General features: G+C 43.3%; 1 long non-coding RNA gene across 2 annotated transcripts in view; it reads left to right on the top strand.

Annotated features, from left to right (window-relative positions):
* The window catches only part of LOC111862865, a 35,248-nt gene extending 19,465 nt beyond the window's left edge, over nucleotides 1-15,783 (top strand). The window contains exons 2-5 of one of the 2 annotated variants that reach the window (XR_004512865.1): nucleotides 12,807-12,946; nucleotides 13,074-13,279; nucleotides 14,254-14,357; nucleotides 15,445-15,783. This is a non-coding gene — a long non-coding RNA (uncharacterized LOC111862865). The remainder of the gene's footprint in view (nucleotides 1-12,806; nucleotides 12,947-13,073; nucleotides 13,280-14,253; nucleotides 14,358-15,444) is intronic. The other variant, XR_002842504.2, reaches the window with a different exon arrangement.
* The last annotated feature ends 1,470 nt before the right edge of the window (nucleotides 15,784-17,253 follow it).

A 17,253-nucleotide genomic window follows, 5' to 3' on the forward strand; every position in this document is an offset into this window, starting at 1 on the left:
CTACGGACTGGCCACTGGTCCACTGATCAAGGGGCAGAAGCCGCAAATGGCAAATGGCTGACTGCCTAGCCCTCATTTCATCCAGAAAGGAATTTTTTTGTGGATATTATACACAGGAATTGACCGTCAAATCATGTAACCCTTTTATAATTTAAGTAACGTTGTTGCCGGCCGTAGCATAGACTGAAACACGTGGAAGGAAAGCGGGCCTATATTCCGAACCTTTGTTCTTGTGAATAATAGTTGCATGTGATTGTGGGCTTGTTGTGAATGTTCCCAGATACATCATGACCTTGTACCAGCACAGCATAATCTGCACGTTTCATCTTATTGACCAGAGCAACAAAGCAACGAGGTCACATCTGTCCGACTCCCCTTGCATGCAGATTCCGTAAATACCAGGAGGCGGCCGGCCGCCTCCTGTCCTGAATGCGAAAATCTATCGGCTGTTTGCAACCCCCGGATTGGTTCCGAGTGCAGCTTAAGTACTGTCATATTTGGCGAGGCCCGCCTCTGTGGTCAGGTGGTCAGAGCTCCTGGCTACAGCTCCAGAGGTCCCGGGTTCGATTCCCGACACTACCAGATTTTCTGTGAAGTAGTGGGTCTGGAACGGGATCCACTCAGCCTCGTGAGGATAATTGAGGAGACATTTCAAGGAAATAGCGGCTCCGGTCTAGAAAACCGAAATTAACGGCCGTGGGGAACCGTTACGCTGACCACGCGACCCTCTCTATCCGCTAAAGTTGGCACTAACTTCGCCGACAAGCGGCTGTAGCTCGGTCGGTATAGTTCGCTTGCGTACTAAGATCACGGAGTTTTTTATTTTATTTTTTTTTATTACAGAAGTCCTCAGAAAGGGCTGCACAAATGGAAGCAAAACATTAGAATAGAAATGACATTTCAGTAGTGGTGACTGATCAGTAACATTTAGAAAGTGAATGACGAAATACAATTGTGAAGGACCATGTTATAGTGCCGGTTCGCGAGAAATTAGTGTCGCTTAATCAGTTCCTTAACGTCACTCCTTTCAGACGCAATGGCGAAACTGGGTGTACTGAAAGAAACGTTCTTGGACTCAATGAATTCCAGAAGCGGGAAGTGCCGCCCCCGCGCACTATGCGCTTACAAGCTGTACCAGTTTCCATCGCGATGCAGTTTATACTCGTGTTGCTGTATACTGGGTTGTAGCACCTTGAAGTCCTGTGGGTGAATACCGAATTTTCTGATGTATTTCTTATGTTCAAGAACCGGAATAGCTCAGTCGGTATAGCGACTGGCTACGGGTTGGATGACCGAGGGGTCGGAGTTCGAGTCCCAGTAGGGTCAAGAATTTTCTCCACATCGTTTACACCGGTTCTGAGATCCATCCAACCTCATATCCAATGGGCACTGGCGTCTCTTGCCCTGAGAATAAAGCGGCCAGGGCGTGATGCTGACCACTCACCTCCAACTAGTGCCTAGGTCAATATCTGTACATCCACTCCCCTGTATGTCTTCATGGTGTAGTGCTTAGTTAGTTAAGCACAGGGACAACTTTACCTTTCTACCTTAACACTTATGTCCAGCTTAAGGATGGATGGAAATAGCAGGTTCTTCTGAAACTGCGGTAACCAGTCACAAGACAGAAGTTTACTGTTGAAGTTAATGTCACCTCTGTGCTTAGACTAAGTTCTATGCTATGGGGTCATATTGGGGAGTGAAGGTATAGCTCCACAATTCTTGCTCTACATATTCCTTTTAAGCGTCAGTTGATTTTAAACACACTGCATTGAGCTATATCCCAGAAGATAGAACCCTTTGCAACCACCGCTGTGAGAACCTCAAACCCCACATAGTGAATTAAATCGGCCACAGCGATAAAAGTATTCAAGACAATTAAGAACACAGCTCGACTGGAAATTTTAAAATCGGCATCCGTCATACGCGGTTTCTGAATTCCATACAAAGGCTGAGGTCTGAACCTAAGGCTATGGATTTCTTTAACCTGAAATCTATTGATACAGAAGAAATTACTTTTCTTCCCCCCCCCCCCCCCCCCTGCCCACCACACCACCTACACAAAACAGACACTTCANGAAAGCTCTCACAGAAATCAAATTCGTGTTCCCCCTCACCGCTTTTCAATTTTGCGGAGCATTTCCCTTCTCCCGACCTGCAGGTTACAATTCCCCACTGGGAACTGGGGTCTGGTTTCCATTTATTGCTAATTGCTGGTTTCTTCTCTCGACCTGAACACTACTGTCCGGCTTCTGTGAGGTATGCTGGGTATGTGGTGACGTCACGCCAGTGCGACAGGGACAGACATTGATAATATTACTCATTCTGACAAAATAATTTACGTCATCGAACTTCAACTCTTAAAGCGATGTGCCAATTCTGATAACTGGACGTTGTTAAACAAATTATAAAGAATTGTCAGATTCAAATACATGAATCCGGGCTGCGCCATAGCTCAAGCGGTTAGTCGCTGGCTTCCCACCGCGGCGGACTGGGTTCGATCCCCGGTATGATCAAGTGGGATTTGTGGTGGACAAAGTGGCGCTGGGGCAGGTTTTCTCCGAGTACTTCGGTTTCCCCTGCCAATCTTCATTCCACCAGTTGCTCCACAATCATCCTCACCTATCATCTGGGGCTGGTACAATAGGCCAGAAGTGGCCGCAGTACAAGGGACTTAGTCCCACCCCACTAGCAATAAAAAATACACGAATTCACGCGGGAGATGCTGTAAGGCATTCACTCTTCAATTTTCTGAAATAATGGCTAGAAGTTATGTTTGTACTTATGTTCCTAAAAGTCAGTTCTAATGTTGGCCGGGAGGGGGCTAGGCAAGTTCCCCTAGCTCCTCCACAATCTAGTGTTCACCTAAACTTAAAAATGTAAAAATAGAACCACATAAGAAAAGTACACGGATCCAATATCGAAGGCGACATGTGTTAAATATTTTCACGGTGAACGGTGTAGCACCCCCATCCCCCTGAGCACTCTTCCCAAAGTATTACCTCACTGCCCGTAGGGCCGAAGAAGGGGTAACCCCGATATAAGGTCCGCCGAAATTTGGCCACAAGAAAATGTTTTCTGTCAACTTCCTGATATAAACTTACGTATTCCATTCGCGATAACTATGAAGTGGATATAAAGTAAAGGCAAGTTGTCCCTGTGCTTAGCTAATTGACTACTACGCCGTGAAGGCGTATGGGGGAGTTGATGTATAGATCCACATTTTCTTGACCTCGGTACTAGCTTGAGGTGAGTGGTCAGCTTCACGCCCCGGCGACTTTAATACCCTGCGAAAGAGCCCTCGGTACCCATTTGATATGACCCCAGAGCCGGTCTGGACGACGTGGAGAAGAGAAAATTCTTGACCCTACCGGGATTCGAATTCCGACTCCTCCGTCGTCCAGCCCGTAGCTAGTCGCTATACCGACTGAGCTATCCCGGCTCTCATGAAGTGGATATCAATATAGACAATTTATAGAATGCGGCAAGTGGAAAGCCTGGTTCATGGTGAGCTGACGGTTAACAAACTACAGGATTCTACGCCTCCTGCATTCTTTGTACTCCATTGATTTGTGAAGACTTACCTGTACTCCTGCTTGACACTCGGGAGTTTCGCATTTTCACCAGTTCCTCTTCTTTCACGGTCTTTTCGCTTTCGGCACTGTATAACGCATGGAAGTGAGGAAAGGTCGATAAATGAACTAACGAAGATGAGAGGCATTGGATTCTACATCGTGATTATCATAAATTGAACCGTATCCTCTTGAGTTCTTAATTTAAAATATTATTTCATCACTAGAGCCAAGACGTAGGCTGTGTTAAAAGCGACATCAAATGAAATCACTTGTAACAAACTCTGGAATTTTCTCGCCACGGTATATAAATTCCTTGCCCCAAGAAGTTATACTACACCGCTAATACACGCACAACACGGTATCGCAGTGTTCGGTGAAACATTGCAATTATACGGACTGGACATATCAACGGATAGACATAAAACCATGCACTCACTTATAAACCCTTAGCAATACGTGGCATAGGAGCCCAGGTAATGGATGGAAGGAACATTGTTACCAACCTCGGAATGTGATTTGTCCGTACAGTCACTGTTATGAGAGTCAAAAGACCTGAAAGCGAACATGTTACACGAATGTGATTAAAATATCAGGAAATATTGTCACTTGTTTGTGGCTCCGTAACCAATAAAAACGGGTTCTGGATTGGATGATTGGGTTTATTAACATCTCATGTTACAATCTCACTTATTCACAATGAGAACCTCAAATCCAATGAACTGTCGCCATGCAGGGCTTTCCATTTTCTTACTGTATATCCTCCTTCAATTGCGTGTAGTTTGAAGCAAAATGCGGTAGAAATTAACTTTACAGTGGCTAAAAATTTCCGTTTTTCTGCACCAAATGATATTATTAGTAACAGCGTGTGATAGCTATCCTCCTTGTGCCAGTGGGCCTACTGCTTTGCTGGACGTGCTGAGTTCTCTTATTTCTGCTGCATATTTTGCAGTCCTCATATTACTGGCAGTTGTTCTGGGAGCATGAAAAGCGACACATGTTTCGTCTTTACAGATTATTCTATCGTGATTATTTTACGGATAGTAATAATCGACATTAAGACGAATTCATGTATGTCTGTCTGTACACACACGCGCTTGACAGTGTCTCGTTATTATATGCGGGGTCTTCTTGAAAGGTCAAGAGTCACCCTGCTTTTATTAAACCCGAAGTTACATCACTGCGTTAAAAGAAGTCTGATACTGGACCCTGCCCAAGTCAGAATTAACCAGTCACCACCTTCACGCCATGTGTGTCTTAAGCTCCATACCACCATACCATACACCGAGAGGCGTTAACCTATATATTGTAGCATTCGAAATTAGGATAGTGTATAATTAATTTGATCTGATTAGAGCCTTTGGAATTACTTACATTAGACCTACAAATAGTTAATTTGTGAGGGAGTTAGTTTCCATTCTCGGTTCAAAGAAGCGGCTACTGATAAGCCTTGAATTAAGTAGCGAGGCAGGAAGCCGAAGAGGTCAGGGTTTGTGGCGGCAACTTTGTCGAAATTGTGAATTTTGGTTTTGTAAGAAGTCCCAATTTCCCTGAGTCTAGCCCCTCAAACCCCACGGTTAAGTACAACCAACCGTTCAAAATTTGTAATTTGTTTCCCCACTCAAAATAACTGCTGGCGCCCGGGGTACCCCTCGAAATAATTCCCGGTCCCACCTTGACACAAGCAGTAGAATTACCTCCGAACTCCATCCCATGTACAAACACAATCCATCATCCAATCAGCCCCAACTTCTGATACCACAGGTTGCAAAGTTTCTTACCTACATATAGAAAGGCCCGGCTACAATATGAAGACTTCTTTTAGTATTAAATTCATCCACATTTTAAATCTATTTAGGTTAAAGAAGTAGGTCGTCTCCGAGAGCCCTCGTTTTCTTGCTTGGCATCCTATCAACATCAGGCACAATGAAAATCCTGACCAGAAAATGCTTCCGAAGGGGGCACTCGGTAGCGTAGTTGCTGCAGACACTATGCTAAAAGCCGGAAGGTCGCGGGTTCCATTCCCGATGAGATCACTGCACTTTTCAATTGACCTAATCCTTCCAGCCGCGCTATGGCCTTGGGGTCGACTCAGCCTCTAACAAAAATGAGTACCAGTAATCTTCCTAGGCGGTAAAGGACGGCCAGCTCGTAAGGCTAACAACCTTACCACCATCTGTGAGCCGACTGTCTAGAAAATGTGAGAGCCTCGACGTCTCACATCTCTATGGGCCTCCACCGCCTGTTACAGGGATAGCTTTACCCTTTAAGTCAGATGCTTCCGTACAGAAATGAGAACACTTATCTTCATTCTCGCCTAGTCAGGTCAAGTCAATACCTCTCTATAAGTGTACCGGCCATGACGGTTTCTATCAAACACGATATTGGCTTCAGCTTGGGAGACAAATTCTGAATTTTCGAAGCAAGTCTCTTTATTTTTGGCTTCCTACTCATAGTTGGATATGATAATGACACTATTATGAGCAAATTCAATATACGCCACAACAGAGAGAACAAGAGGATGAGGACGAAACCCTGAGGAATGCACAACTTCCCTGCGATCCATTCTCACCCTCCGAGCCAATTGTCTTTCAGAACAAACAGCAGCGGGAGGGTCTGATTTTCACTTTTGCACTGCAACACGCTCGGATGCCCTAAACATATTGGTTGAGCTACTGGAGCAACGAGAGAGGACCGCGGGATGGCGTCGATATGAACAGGCTAGTGAGTAGCCCGCTACCCATGGTTGGCCTGAGGAAAACAAGAACCGGGCCACAAGGCCATTGGTATCACTCGCTGTTCGGGGCAACCAAAATTACCCAGGGGATCGCATGCACCCAATGGGCCACCAGATTGACGCACCAGAATTAAAGTAATCTTATTTTTATGACTTGTTACTTTAAACTCTAATTGTGCTATGTGGCCTTAGAACATTCCCCCAAAAGTGTCTCCACCTTGTCGTGGTCGTGGTGGTTGGGCTTGCGTGACTCTGTGACCTGGAGAGCTATGCCGGCGGTAGTTTAACTACTGATAGGGTCACCCATGCCGGAAAGGTCAAAGGGTATAATCCAGACTAAGAGATACCCTGGTCTTCCAGGTTGGGGGTTGGGCATGAGGCTAACAACCTCATCCTGTAAAAAGAAATTTGTTCCATTCCTACGGCAGCACGCATTGGTTGTTGAGACTGGTTGTAGAGGAGGCCAAGGCTCACCCAGGGCTGTAGTGCTGAGTGGTAGGTAGATAGGTAGGTAAGTAGGCCATGGAATATGGCTTCTAAATTCAAAATGAGACCACAGGAATTGTTTGCTTGAGAACCGCTGCAATGCATGTCAGATTGTAAAGCGATAACACTCGGGACCTCCGTTCTGGTTACGTTTTCTAGTTAGTGAACTAGGCCTACTTGAAACTGCTGTCCCATTCCAAGGTCACAGCCCTGTTTCATTCGGTTGTTCACGATGTTCTGATGCTCCCATCATAGCGAGGCTTCTGCTTGTCTTGTTCTCTTCACTTCCTTCATCTTGTCCCACGTACTGGGTGCTAACTCCCTTTAGTTTTCCTCCTGTCCGTTCCAAAGTGTAGCTCATTTTTCTTATACTTTTTTCTCGCAACATATTTCCCTCCTTCCAGCGATCGTTTTCCCAGGACATTGCGCTTAAATCTATAGTTTCCTTACGTTCAATGAAGATTTGTATTTCCTTCCTTTGTAAACTGATATTTTTTTACATTTTCTTCATCCCAACGTATGTATACAATGTGGTTTGAGCCCGCAAGCGAACTATACCGACCGAGCGACCGCCGCTTGTCGGCGAAGTTAGTGCCAACTTTAGCGGATAGAGGGTGTCGCGTGGTCAGCGCAACGGATCCCCACGGCCATTAATTTCGGTCTTCTAGACCGGAGCCCCTATTTCCATGAAATAGTTTCTCAATTATCGTCACGAGGCTGAGTGGACGCCGTTCTCAGAAAATCTGGTAGCGCCGGGAATCGAACTCGGACCTCAGAACATGTAGGCAGGAACTCTGACCATTAGACCACAGAGGCGGTCGGTATAGCGATACTAGTATTAATTACTCCTTTCTCCAAGTTCATGCCGGAATAGAGCTGCGTAGTATCGCTTCCTACCAAGTCCTCCTTCACAATCCTGTCACCTCATACAAAGCTGCACCTACTCTGAATTCAAACGCAGAGCCGGACTAAGTCTGTGACAGGCTGGTCGATTCCTGACAAATGCGTCCTGCCCACGTCGCACCTGGGGCATCGAAATCAAGTCGATACTCTGACCCCTTTCCTCCGACATTTAGCGACTGGAGTTAAACGCAGATCACTCATCTCCGGGAAAGAGTCGAGGTTAGGAATGCACAGAGCTCTACATCCTCATGACATGGGCCTCAGGCACAAGAAGAATAGTACCATTTCGAATAGGTTCAATACTTACGAGTATGTAAGTACAAGGATCTATACAGAATGTCCGGATGAAAGGAACCCAAAATAAAATAATCTCGGAAAGCTTTATTATAGAAATTTATAGGTTACACCACTACAAAGTGGAACTATCAAAATTTTTTCTGCGTGTATACCTTTCTCAATAAATTTCAACCTGGGCTCCCTTGGTGGCACGACAAATATCCAGACGATCCAGCATGTTTGGTGTTACCGTAGCCACAGCGTCCCTTATGCGGGCTTTCGGACGTTGAAGGTCGTTGGTCTTAACCTGGTAGACAAAGTTCTTCACATAACCCCATAAGAAAAAATTCAGTGGGGCTAAATCTGGCGACCTAGGAGGCCAAGTGTTTGCTCCACTTCTTCCGATCTATCTCCCAGCCATCTCTCTGTCGAAGTGATTCCTAACATGGTGGCAGAAATGTGGCGGCGCATGCGCGTAAGCCGGGCATGGAAAAAACAAGCTTACAGGGTGTTCCTTTCCGATGACATAAACCGGATACGTGTACGACAATTACTTTCCGAGATACAATTTTTGTATTTTGGATGCCTTTCATCCGGACCCCGGATGTTACGATGTCATTTTCCTTCGAAATGCTTTAGTTGGCTGCAATGGAGAAACGCTGCAGGATGCTAGAAATGCCTTAGCCTGTAGTTGTTTATTGCGTGGTTTAGATTAACCCGTTGCGCGATTTTATTTATTTTAAATAATAAATACCTTTCTTGTTATATTTATTCTGTATGCAGAAAACCGCAAATGGCAGCTTGGGTTGGCAGAACGACCTCATTTCCAAAAGCTGAAGGAAAAAAAAAGCTGCGTGTTCCTTTCAGTGTTAGACGAACTATGGTAATTTTTGTCTAAAGGAAAAGGAGGCCAGTTGTCATAGCGACAGCGTAAAACATTTAAGTTTTGTGGCTGTTTTTCATAAATCATTAACAACTAATTACAGAATACTTAGCGTGGCTAACGATTACAATAAAAAAGGTAAAAGGTAAAACTATACCTGCAACAGGCCGTGGAGACCTACAGAGTTGTGAGACGTCGGGGCTCCCACATTTTCTAGACAGTCTGCTCACAGATGGCCGTAAGGTTGTCAACCTCAGGCGCCTACCGCACTTTTCCTGGTACTCATTTCTGTTAGAGGTTGAGTCGACACCAGGGCCATAGTGCGGCTGGAAGGATTAGGTAAATTTTAAAATCCAACGACTTCATCGGGAATCGAACCCGCTACCTTCCAGTTTTAAGCATAGTGCCTCAACCAACTACGCTACTGCGTGCCACAATTATTACGAGAGCTGGCACAAATTTTTGCTCAGAAACAGATGGAAGTATAATATTAAAATAGGTGAAAGGTAACATTTTCTGAGATGTAATGCTGCGTAATCTAGCAGATGTGGACTGACGTTTCGGAGGAATGTACTGCATCCATCTTCAGGATTGGTAAGTAAGCCGAGAAGAGCCATTACTCTGCTTGCTGCTGTAAGCTTACTTTCCTCCGAATCTACAAAATGAATCTTGAAGGATGAGAATATAATTCAGAACAAGAGCCCGGTGAAGAGCTATCAGATTCTCAGGATGGTCTCTCCTGCATGTTAGTCGTGAACTCTGCACCCTGCGACGCTCTTCCCCCGGATCGATATCCTACAAAGTGGTTTTAAGCAAACCAAGTGTTTCTGTCTCTCTCTCAGTCCGTGTGTCCTCTCATTTCCACGGGACGATTCTGAAGAAGTGGCCGATGTGAAGTCGGGTCACTGAGCACTGAAATGGTTTCTGCCTGACAGGCTGATTCGTTGACCTGATTCTGTTGTGTGACGAAGTGAACTAGATACATGTGAAATGGCGCTGTTCACTTCAAAACGTGGATGTCATATCTTTCCACGGTACCTGCCTATATATTGGGGAGGGGGGATGTTTCTAAAACTATATTTGCTTTCCGGAAAATTTACGTTCTTTAAACTAATTAGAATGATAAAGTCAAGGAGGATGAGGTGTGCAGGGTATGTAGCACGAATGGGGGAGAAAAGGAATGCATATAGGATATTGGTGGGGAAAACCAGAAGGAAAGGGACCACTGGGAAGACCAAGGCGTAGCTGGGTGGACAGTATTAAAATGGATCTTAGAGAAATATGATGGTATGGATTGGTTTGATCTGGCTCAGGATAGGGACCAATGGAGGGCTCTTGTGAACACTGTAATGAACCTTCAGGTTCCATAAAATGCTGGAAAATTCTTGTGTAGCTGCAGATTTGGCTTCTCCTCAAGAAGGGCTCAGCTCCATGAGTAAGTAAATAACAAAGAGAGGAAAGTTACAGAAAACGTGACACTTGTCTAAAAGCTATTTTTGCTTCTTCGAGTATCTAATCACCCATGCTGTTCGTTTGTTACGTACAAATCTGTTTGCTGGAAAACTAATCTCATTACAAACATCAGCACACTATACACAAGTAGAAACACTATTCCACGAATCCCCGCCCTCCCCCCCCCAGCCAGGAGAATATTTAAGGTGAATGTTGTAGAACATGTAAACGTAAAGTTTCCCTGTGCTTAAATAATTAAACACCACTCCATGGAAGAGTGGATATATAGCTCCTCCATTCTTAACCTCGGCACTAGATGGAAGTGAGTGGTCATTTTCGCGCTCCTGCCCCCTTATCCCTGTGAAAGAGTCACCGGTGCACATCAGGTAGGAGGCTCGGTGGAGAAGAGAAAAGCCTTTTACCTCTGCCTGAAATCGAAACCAAGCTCTTTGGCTGTCCGGTTCGTAGCCCGACACTATACCAACTGAGCATTTACAGAGGTTTTTGTGCTATGTATTAAGAGATGATGGAAAAATTCGATTTGAACTTCATGTAAAGTAGCGTTTATATTTGACCGATATAAACTAGAATTAAATATTTCTTTCAGTGTAGATCCCCAGTACCAAATTTAAGTCAAATCTGTTTAGCGTTTGTTAAGAGCTCAACATGCAAACTGACGAAGTATGTGAGATTTGAGTTTCTAACGTGGTTACAGATCTACTAAACTTCACTGTGTCACATAATGGAAGACTGAAATCTTGACCAGATAAGTTTTCACTTTATGAACGTTGCAAGAATATTTCTTTCGCATCAGTAAGAGGTGCTCTAATTCTCTTTTTAGCCACACATTCTCCTAAGCCAGTGATTTCCAGACTGTGGGGCCCACCATCCTTTCTAGGAGATCTCATAAGTCCATGTTTCAGTTATTATGCCCTTCCAGTTTTTGCGCGTGAACCAGTCTTCCATATTTGTATTGTTCCTTCAGTACGCTGTACAACTGGCCCCAAGATGGCTGCCTGCGTTATCAGGAGGTTATCACTATCAATATTCGTGTGAGCAGAATGGGTAGACGGTTGGAAGTGAGTATGCTTGACGGGAAAGCGCGTCAGTTCAATGAAGATAAGGAATTCAGGCCATGGGCTTTCCCTTGACCTCAGTACATCTGCTTTATTGTAAACATTTGTGATTAGGCAGGAAAGGATGGCTTCTTGCGTTCGTTGCCGCAAAGAGAGATAAAGAGAGGAAGTGAGAGTTCTCATCGCAACATTGAGCTGTCACCGTCACCCACACCGCTGCCCCTGCAGGTTTACTGGAATCAGTCTGCTTAGCTCTTTGGTCTGCGGTTCGATCCCAGACAACTCGCAGCTGGAGTTCTGGCTTCTAGAGGAACTAGCGGAAGGATAACAAGGAATGTAATAATTTGTACCCGCAATCTGTTAGGGTCTATTGTTAGGATCCTTACGGAAATGGGTTCACTCTCTGACGGGCAAAATGGGAAAGCATACCAAAATATAGTACAGGGATCCTCCAGGGAGAAAACTTGGGAAGCCGAGGCATAGCTGCAAGGATAATACTGCAAGAAGTTCCGACCAAAATCCGTAAGGCCCATTTTCCTACAGCATACATTTCAATACATACATATTCTTAATATTATTATTTATATATTATTTTACTTAATGGAAAATTGTTGTTTAAAAGTACTTATAATTGTCGAGTTAACCACAAGATTTTGCAATCTCATCACGTTTGTAACTGCTAATTTACATAAATTTTCTATATATAATTTGTGTAGGTAGGTGGACAATATTAAAATGGATCTTAGAGAGATAGGATGGTATGGATTGGATTGATCTGGCTCAGGATAGGAAGCAGTGGAGTGCTCTTGTGATAACGGTAATGAACCTTCGAATTTCATAAAATGCTAGGAAATTCTTGAGTAGTTGCAGATTTGGCTTCTCAAGAAGGGTTCAGCTCCATGAGTAAGTAAGTAAGTATTTGTTCTTATGTTATATGCCCTATCTCCGTACCAAATATTACATGCCTAGCCCGAATATTTCATTAAATTTTCACTATCAAACTATCAAACCGAAATTTTCGCTCGCCCGCCATATTGTTATTTCACATTTTACGAAAGCGTTATCTTAACAGAAGTTACATATTCTTCTACTTCTGTTTGCATGCATCAATCGAGAACCCTAAACTAAACGATCATAGTTCCGTGTGCACCTCACGTGATCTCGAGCCGCCATGTTGTTGTCTGGCCTATTCATTGTAGGTAAATATGAATAAAGAGTCAGTGAGGTGGCTTGCAATGACATGATGTTCATACCACATTTCATGAATATCTGTCAGCTGGCTCGGAAGTTGAAAATTATGGACGCAGACACACACACACGTAGAATGCGCTGATCTCAAGATATTCCATTAAAGATCGAACGTAGACTAAAAATTAATCGTGAAGAAGGAAGCTGTGATGGTGTGATGGAGTCCTTTGTTACAGGGTGAGTCCAAGAGAGACGTTTCGGAATGCGCTGAAGAACCATCGAGTTTACTAGAAGCTTTCACCTAAACTAAGAGAGACTCTAATGCAACAGCTTTTCCTTCGGGAGGCGTTTGGACGTATTGATGCCGCAAAGTCAGGTAGTATAGGTGATTTCTCACACATAAATCCATCCGCAGTTCTTTGGAATGGAGTTCTCGGAGCAAGTGTATACATAACATAGAATTCAGTTATTCAAGCATCAGTAATATGATTCCTTTGTTTCAGATTATGTAGAATGTAATATCTTAGGTCACATAAGACAGATGGTACTATATCCCTGTTGCACTGGTTGCCGATTTGATTTGCAAGGAGATGCTTTTTTTGTCGTGCTCATGGACTGTTGGAGTACTGCGTTGTCGCTTTTATGTATAAATGTTACTTCTACGACATGTTTCGACCTCGTAAGATCATCATCAGGCAGATACGTTTAAGTAATTTCTTCATTGTCTTGATTTTTCTAAGTTATTGTTTCTAAAACTTGATTAAAATGAGTTCCAGTTACTGTTGAATTTTCCAAAATTAGTTCAAATATATGCATTTCTCTGTTGATATTCCGTGTATCCGGCATTCCATGATTTCTTAGGTTGTGTGTGGAGCCTATGCTATCCGGTGGGTATAGAGGGCTGCTTCTCCGAGAATACAGGGGCCACTCACCTCCGTCTAATAAGACGTTAAGAATACGTGCATCGATACTTTCACTCCCCCATGCATTTCATGACTTGATGCTTAATCAGCTACACGCAGGGACAACATTACCTTTTGCTAGACCTGGTATGTCGGAACTAGGACGCATGCGCATTGATAATGCCATTTTAACATTTTATACTTTTTCACAGAAGTAGAAGAATTTATGCAATTATCGACTTTTTGGACGTAAAAAGTCGTCCTATTTTTTTTATTTAAAAACAATGTTTCGGAGAATGGGCTCCGTCCTCAGGTAAAAGCTTATTCAGTTGGACCCAATCGATAGAGTTAGTCCATATTTCCGAACCTAGAAGAAGAATTTCTGTTGTTAATCGTAACATTTGAATTGAGTTCAAAAAATACTGGAACCGTTTTTCTCACACGTAGGAAATGACCAATTGCAATCAGTAGTTCATGTAAGCAGCTACTTATCCGAGCTTCCCGCAGTGAATTCTGTATGCAGCCCTTAGCTTTGTCATCTCAGCTAAGTGTTCATGTCGCTGCAAAGAACACGATTCATGATTAGAAATGCTCTTAAAAATACCTTTCCATTTTCTATCGTTGCTCATTTATAAGTTCCATATTGCATTCATAGCAATAGTTTTGATGTTGTTGATAGTTTAATGCAGTTGTGAATTGTACTAATGTCATAAAATTATGAACCTAGTCTTCCTGAAAACAAGAAATAAATTATTCTTATTTATAATTTGTTCCATTTCAGTGATAAGGAGACGGCATTCAAGTATATTTGATGTCCGATGGTTCATAGCAGCAGACTGTGATACTGACCACTGTCTGGTGGCAAAAGTTAAGGAGAGGCTGGCAGTAAGTAAAAAAAACAATGCAGAAGTTTCATGTTGAAAGGTTCAGTCTCAAGGAATTGAACGAGGTACAGAATAAAGAACAGTATTGTGTTGAAATCTCAAATAGTTTCGCAGCTTTGGAAAACTTACACGCTGTTCTGGATATTAATAGGGCTTAGGAAACTATTAGAGAGGATATAAAGACAATTTCAGTCAAAAAGAGTCTGCGGTACTACGAATTGCAGACGCATAAGCCATGGTCCGACGAAGGGTGTTCAGAATTAATAGACCAAAGGAAACAAGATAAACTGCAATGGTTACAGGATCCAAGCGAGTTAAATGGGGATAATCTGAACAATATAAGACGTGAAACCAGCAGGCATTTCAGGAACAAAAAGAGGGAATATCTGAAAGACAAAATTGATGAGCTTGCAATGAACAGTAAGAACAAGAACATTAGAGACCTGTATAAAGGAATAAATTACTTTAAAAGGGGTTACCAGCCTAGCAGTAACTTAGTGAAGGATGAGAATGGTGATCTGCTTGCAGATTCCCACAACATTTTGAATAGGTGGAGGAACTACTTCTCTCAGTTACTGAATGTATATAGGCTCAGTGCTGTCAGGCAGACAGAAATCCATACAGCTCAGCCGTTAGTACACGATCCTAGCCCTTTCGAGGTTGAAAGTGCTATTGCAAATTTGAAAAGGTATAAATCACCAGGAAGTTCGAATTATATACATAAGAACTTTGTCCTCTAGGCTATAACTCCGTGTAGTCCGTTGAAAGTCAACCGACGTTTCGGAGGAATACTCGTATGTTGCCTCTTGTTCGCCATTTGCTTTCACGCTGGTTTCTTGCATTTCTTATTCTTCAACCCCGAAGATGGAGGCGCTATGTTCCTCCAGAACTTGGGCTGATTTTCAACGGACTAAATGTCTTTAAATCCCAGAAGACAAAATCTTCATAATTTCCGCTGTGAGATCCTCAAATCCTACGTACTTGTGCAGAAGTTCTCTCATATTCTTGTAATTACTTCAGGGGGAGTGCTGCAGTGAATGCTATATTACAACAGCGCTTACTGATGTGACTGACAACGTTTTTCATAGTTTCAGCAGTGAACATAACAGGGAAGACAAGGCGCTGCTCGCGTCGCGATAACATTTCTCATACGAATCACTGGACCAAAGAAAATGTGGGGATATGCAGCTGCATCTTCATCAAGCCTGAATGAGTGTAACCCCGGCTTCGTTCGGTCCCCTCCTACGCAGAATGGCTGGATCCTGTCGGTGTCTCTGCCCATCAGTGAGAGAGGCGAGTTTTGACTGCCTGTGTCAGCACCCCCCTCAGAATAAGTTTGCTTCCATTTATTTCCACTGAAGTTCAAATGACCTTTTTTTTTTCTTGGCATTACAGCCCCAGTGGGCCTACGCCTACCTCCATGAACTTCTCCGTTCACTTCGGTTTTTCTAGATCTTGGGTACGACTCCTTGGGCGGGTGATCAGCTCGTCGCAAGGCCTCTACCTGTTCACAAACACAGAAAAACTCACACACACAAACTAAATATCCATGCCCTGAGTGGGATTCGAACCCACGATCCCGGTTTGCAAGCGAGCGAAAACAGTACATGCCTCAGACCGCTCGGCTACCGTGACCGGCCAAATGACCTTTCAACTGTGGGAACATCTGTGGAGGCTCTGAAGATTACCATCATCTGTGAATTGACTTTTAGATGTATATATAGCAGTGACTGCTAGGATGACAGCACTGCCCTTACGGACAACCGACATTCCTTGCTCGGAGAACCCGATGTTTTCCCCTTCATCAGCCCAGGGAAGATCCTGATGATGTTCCTAGCGATATTCATGTTATGTGTGCCGCTACCAGAAGCAAGGATTTGGATTCATGTGTCACATGCTTACAGTTCAGTAGATGCAGGCTAGCCCGCGTTCAAATAATGTAAGAAGTTTGGTTTGTGATATTCCTATGCTGCCACAAAACGATGAAACCTATGATAATTGTTAACAATATGTTTGCCACTGCAGTGTCGGTTATTGAGGCAGCTATGATTTCCTTTGTCAATGGTGTGAACTGAATGAATGCCATTTAGTTCCTTTGATCAGTGTTAGTTTTATTTGGCATGGATGGTGATACCTGATGGTTATGTTGTGAACCTGACTGTACATTCTTGATTCACGTTAACTGTGGCAGTCTGTCATGTAAATTGTGTGTAGTTACAAGAGTTTGAACGTATCATTTCGGTATGTAGTCTGCACTTAAAATCTGTTTTTCTGCAACTTTGTATGTTCAATTGATGTTAATTCTTATGTAATTTTAAAGATGCTTGGGACATGGAGGTTAGTGTATGATTCGTTAATATATAGTATTCAGACTTTATGCTGGTCTGAGATCTTAATAGTCTCTGGTTTATTTCGGAATCTAGTTGTTTCGGGCAGTTGAAACGTGTACGTTTTTTGCATAGTTGTTCAAGAAATTGTTTTGTTGTGTGAATATGGTAAGTATGTGAAAAATACACAGTGTTCCTAAACCTGTCAATACACTTTTTATTATAAATTTGGCATTGAAGTGGCTGGAAACATGTTTCATATAGGGCCAAGTGTAAGTGTAGAACAAAGGATGTTAGATAGACTTGAAAGGATTCTGACGATGGTGTATACTGTACTTCTTTTGGCTTATTTTGGACTTCAGTGGTCCAGTGATTGAGACTAGCTCTTTCTAATGGGCCCAACTAAGTACGTTTATCCTTCCCTATCCACCTGAAGACGGAGACAGATCCAGTCTCCGAAACATCGTGTTTTTTTTGTCTTTTATATACCAGACGATGGGTGAAGTCCAAAATAAACCAAAAGGAGTAAAGGATGTTAGGTTCATATAAATACTCTTATCCGTGACAAAA

This window comes from Cryptotermes secundus, unplaced genomic scaffold, assembly GCF_002891405.2.
Source record: "Cryptotermes secundus unplaced genomic scaffold, Csec_1.0 scaffold1105, whole genome shotgun sequence".
NCBI classification, from domain to species: Eukaryota; Metazoa; Arthropoda; class Insecta; order Blattodea; family Kalotermitidae; genus Cryptotermes; species Cryptotermes secundus.